This window comes from Suricata suricatta, chromosome 4, assembly GCF_006229205.1.
Source record: "Suricata suricatta isolate VVHF042 chromosome 4, meerkat_22Aug2017_6uvM2_HiC, whole genome shotgun sequence".
Lineage (NCBI taxonomy): Eukaryota > Metazoa > Chordata > Mammalia > Carnivora > Herpestidae > Suricata > Suricata suricatta.
The window spans coordinates 73,152,233-73,158,165 of NC_043703.1; positions in this window are offsets into that span (position 1 = coordinate 73,152,233).

Here is a 5,933-nt window from a genome sequence, read left to right on the forward strand (position 1 = left end):
TTCTCATTGCCATGTAGTATTCCATTGTGTATATATACCACATCTTCTTGATCCATCAGTTGATGGACATTTAGGTTCTTTCCATGATTTGGCTATTGTAGAAAGTGCTGCTATGAACATTGAAAAAGTTACAATTTAACAGTAACGTCAACATCCAACGGTGAGAAGACCGTTCAGACAAATGAGTGCGGGCCCAGCAGATTTACTCTGCAGTGCTCCTGGCTTCAGGCTAGTGCTCCACCTTTGATTACGTTCCTAGATGCTTGACCAATATTTCATATATTAAATTTACCTCGAGCTCTTTTTTTTCTCAAGATTACAGTTTTATTTAGTGAATTCTATGATCTTTTCTCCTTATTTTGATACAAATTAGGATTTAAGCTTCCATCAGAAGTATTTCCTGAGGAAGCCTTGAAAATCGGAACAGAGTTGGTGAGGAAAGTTGGCACAGCTGTCCCCAAATGGACTGGACACGGGAGAAAAATTTAAGTGGTGCTAACAGTCGGGACAGGGAAGGGTTTGGCCCCTACTGAGTAACAGCACTCACACACTCCCAGGCTGTGGTAGAGGCTGTTTCTTACAAATTCACATTATGTGTCCAGCACACTTAGCCTCAGTAAAGCATTAAAGTCCTTTAAGTGAATGAACAGAATGCTAGCTTTTAATTGCTTAAGCTTCTCAAGTGCTTAAAAGGAATATGTTTGTTTCTGCCTAAGGGACTTCAGAACCGAGACTTCAACTTAGCATGGGCTTCCTCTAGTCTGAATTGCAGCATTAGAACGTACAATGTGTGGACGTCCGCCTACACTGTCCACTGCACACCTCTACTCAGGGTACGTGCTTGGCGAAGCTTGGCGGAATCTGGGGAGAGGGGTTAGTATGGGCAGAGCAAGACATGTGACCGAACCCACCAGTCATCAGGATGGAGACCAAGCAGCCCAGGGACCTGCCCGCCCACGAGACTTGCTGAGTTACTGCTAAGTAAACAGCTAAGGAACTTTCTAGGCTTTTAAAACACGTGATCGCTTCCCCATTCTGCTTATTTCCCTCGCCTCTTGAGCGGGACACAAATTAAGCCGAGTGAGCAAGTTGTATAGTCCTGAGTGGAGGAAGCTCAAGGCAGGGGTGGTGTCTGTAGCTTCACACCCTGGGGACAAGTGTGGGCTCCGTGGGGACCGGGAGCCCGGGCGTGAGTCTGAACCTGGCCACTGGGGAAGCTACACCCTTTGTGTTCAACTTTTCAAAGCCATTTCATTTTTAAAAGGGACAGCCTAAATATTGCAAGGAGGAATAAATCATGCATACAAATGAGAACACCGTTTCTCATCACTCAACCTTAATCCTCCTTTTCTTTTCCTTCTTAGATGGTAGAGCCTTCAGGACATTTCCACCCACTACCCCTTGCCCTTTGTGTGTGTGTGTGTGTGTGTGTGTGTGTGTGTGTGTGTGTGTGTGTGTGTGTTTTAGGAGCTGGAGATCAGCTATGTTCATTTAGCCCATTCATCCCAAAATACTTACACAGAAAATTTCTTCACCTTCTAAAATGTCTTCCTTAACTGAAGACATGCATGTTACCATGCTTCGAGTACCTTGAAGGGGCTGAGTCAGTGAGAATGACAAAAAGTTAGAAACTCTGGGGCGCCTGGGTGGCTCAGTTCAGGTGATGATCTCACGGTTCGTGGGTTCGAGCCCTGCATTGGGCTATGTGCTGACAGCTCAGAGCCTGGAGCCTACTTCGAATTCTGTGTCTTCCTCTCTCTCTCTCTCTCTCTCTCTCTCTCTCTCTCTCTCTGCCCCTCCCCAACTTGTGCTCTGTCTCTCTCTCTCTCTCTCAAAAATAAATATTTTAAAAAATATTAAAAAATGAAACTTTTCCTGAAAATTGAAGATAACGCTAGGTCAACAGTTCTTAGTGCATGCTTCGCACTTGATTTTCTTTGCCCTCTGTTCTTCTTGGATAGAATCCTTTACCAGTGACAAATGGAAGAATAAACCCCAGAGACAGTTACTCCTGTCCAAGGTGGTCAGTATGTTTGACCACTAACTGCCCCCCACAGCAACCAGGGCAAGATAACTTTGAGATAAACTTCCAGGTTTGTGGAGGGAGGTGGCTGTGTGGGTCATCGTGCCTTTCACAGCTGAAGCCTCGGAATGCCTCCACCATGTATACCCCAAATTGAAGGACCTGGACTCAAGCCAAGAATAAGAAGTTTAGGGGCCTCTGGGTGGCTCAGTCAGTGAAGCGACTGACTTGATTTTGGCTCAGGCCATGATCTTAGGGTTTGTGGGATGGAGCCCCAAGTCGGTCTCCACACTGACAGCATGGAGCCTGCTTAGGATTCTCTCTCTCTCTCTCTCTCTCTCTCTCTCTCTCTCTCTCTTTCTCCCTCTCTCTCAAAATAAATTAAAAAAATAAGAAAGCTTTTAAACCAAGGATAATAAAATGGGTAAAAAGTTTATGGGGGCAGCGTTAAGATTGATTTTAAACATCAAACTTGCATCTCAGTTTCAACCATCTTGAAATGTAGGTCTTTTCGCTTAGAAAAATCATAGGTTACACAAGACACCATTTACTCAGTAGACATAACAGCTGTAGAGGACTGATTGGCATCTGCAACATGTATATAAAATCACCACATGTGGATACGTATGTGTACAGAATGATCACAGGAAAATGTGAAACAGAAACAACAAATTATGTGAGGCTGTTTCATCCAAGGCTCTGTTCTCAATTTCTGGTGGGTTTTTTTTTTTTTTTTTTTTTTAACTGGAGCTGGTTCACAGCACTTAGCTTTCCTTGTCTCAGCTGTAACTGGTTCTGTCGGGCTTCCGCTGGACTTGGAGGGACCCGTGTCACCAATGGTGACCTGTGTCTGAGTGCAGCGTTCCCTCCGGAACAGTGGATCAACCACACCCACCTCCTGGGTCAGGGTGCAGATGAAGAATATAACAGAGTAGCATCTAATAGGCTTTTATAATACACGTATAATTTAATTTCAGATATTTTTAACCTGCCTGAGACAAAGAAATACATAATTTATATCGACAAAATATGTCAATGATAGAGAGATAGATCCTTAGAACTATGTTAGGAGATTTTCCTTATTTTTGTCTCAATGACCAGTTACCTGTGTTAGTCTGTAGTTGTAATGTTTATAGGTTGCCTAAGAGACATGCACAGAATTGGCTTTCTCTGACCCTTGAATCAAGATAACTCTCTGTAATGTCCTAAGTGGCCTGCCTTAGTTCTCCGTGCTGTTGCTTTCTCTCCTCTCTGTTTGTCTACTATGTTTGGCTGTACCTCCCGAGCCTTTCTGGTCTTCTGGTTGGTATCTCTCTGTGCCAACCGGGGTCCAGTCAGAAACACAGACTGAATCATTTTAGTTTTCCACTGAATTATAACTGACACACAGCAAAGGACACACATCGTAAACGGACAACTCAATGAACTCATCAAGGTCAAGAGATGGAAAGAATCCCGTTGATAGTTCCTTTCAAGGAGAAGGGCCCTTCTGATCTCCTTCACCATAGATTAGCTTTGCCCAGGTTTGAACTTTGTATAAATGGAATCACACGTTTCTCTCACTCACTGTCACGACTGATGTTGAATGGAGGTCCAGCTCCTCTTCGTTGCTGTTTAGTATTTCATCATATAAATATACCACACGTACACAGATTTATCCACTCTACTTTTGACAGACATTTGGGTTACTCTCTGCTTAGGGTGGTTAGGAACATTTTTAAATGTGTTTTGGTGAATGCAAGCCCTCAGTTCTCTTGTGTGGAATTCCAGGAGAGGAACTGCTCTGTCATAGGATATGTGGACCTTTGCTGTAGTAGAGCTGACCATTGTCACACCAGTTATTTTTAAAAGAATTAGTGAAAGGAATTCGTTAAACAGGTGTCAGGGAACTGAAAGAGCAAAAGGAGAAATTGAGGCAATGCAGAGCAGATGACTGCTTGAGGTGGTGACTACCCCTAGGGTCAAAGGAACAAGGGCAGAAGTTGGAGGTTGGGGGTATTAGAACCCAGATGGGATTCTAATCCAGAGTGGGAGCACCTGCTGACCAGTATGCCCAGGGGACACAAGGCAGCCCATTCTGGGAATGGCAATTAAAAAATTTTTTTAATGTTTATTTTTGAGAGACAGAGAGAGACACAGCATGAGCAGGAGAGGGGCAGAGAGAGAGGGAGACAGAGGATCTGAAGCAGGCTCCAGGCTCTGAGCTGTCAGCATAGAGCCCAACATGGGGCTTGAACATATGAACTGCGAAATCATGACCTGAGCCAAAGTTGGACGCTTGACCTACTGAGCCACCCGGGCACCCCAGGAATGCCAATTTTTTTTAAAAAGCTGGAAACTGGTGCCAACTGCTGCCAAGGTGAAGGCTATGTATGTGGTCACAGAGCAGTGGACAGGTCGGTCTTTGCCCCTCCGCTCCCTCAGCCTTTCAGGCTCCGTCTAGTGCCCTCTCTTGTCAGTGCCTGGTGTGGCCATCGGGCAAAGAGTAAGGGGTGTTGCTGCCCCCCAGAGCATCACACCAGAGTTGGAAGGGTGGGGTTGGAAGTCAGGAATCGGCATCTTTCAAGCTGACACTACACCTTGTAGCTGAGTGGCTCTTAGGATTTTCCTTATCTTTCCAACATACATGTTGCAAATGTGTTACTCTACTTAGGACAATTGTGTATCAAGTTGGCGACTGAACTCGAGTACTTCATATGTCTCATTTTAAGGTGAAAATAAAAGCCAAATGTTCCATGGGAGTTGCTGGGGACTTTGCAAGCATCTTTTGGAAACCCACATTAGCATGGTCCTTTGAAATAAAGGATGGACTTGGGGGGAGGTGGGAGTTGGATTCGAGTCCCTCTTCCATCCCTGACAAGCATGTGACAAGTCAGGACACCTCGTGGAACTTCAGCTGGTTAAAATTTGACTCATCCTCTCATCCACTCATGGGGCACTGGTTCAGATTAAGTGACATAATGCGACAGGGCCGGCCACCTTAGCTTTCTCCCAAGGTGGTGTTGGTTCTATAGGGCACTTTCCAGCAGCTCTGGTTTTATGTAAGTGCAGGTTTTTGGTTAAATTTTAAACTATCTTTAAAACTTCATCTGGCCACATTCTACTGGGATCCTCTGTCATTCCTCTGTTTTCATGTCATCCAATAATCCTTCCGGATTGGGCTATAGAGATTAGGGAGGGGACGGTGCTGTTCTCTATTCCTTTCACACATGCTGGGTGTAATTCCTCTTTGTTCTCTGTTCCTGTAGCACCTGCTGGTACCCTTGTGTCATGCTGCCCGGGGCCATGTTGAATTGTGTACATGTCCCCTTAGTACAAGGGATATGTACACAAGTCAAGGATAGAAACCATGACTTCTTCAGCTCTAAATGACTCCTCAGCACCTAGCACAATGCCTGTATACAGTGCACATGCTGTTAACATTTGTGGAGGTAGAAAAAATATTTGGCCATAAAGATGTTAAGTATTTCAAAAGGAATTTAATAAGATGAATCATCTGTAGGCGAAGGCAATGCCCTACTTATTGAAAAGTAGCATCCAATATAACTTGACTTGACTTGGAGCAGCACACAGATAATTCTTTGCTTACAAAAATTTTCATTTTCAGATAGCCATTCAGTTAACAGCACCAGAGATGGAATTGAACATTAGTCCTGTTGGCTTTCATCTTGGACTCTGCTCATGGTGACCTCTGTAAGGATGATACTTCCTGCTTCTGTCTAGACTTTTGTCACAGGTTGATTCCAAATATTTGGTCCAACAGAACTCCATGAGGATGACAAAAGTCTGAAATTGCTACAGCCATCTTAAAACCAGTTCTCCTGACAATAAATTGGAAGGCTGAGAGTAATCTGTGGTGATCACTCTTCATTTATTATATTCATGTTCTTTTTTTTAAGCCAATACAATC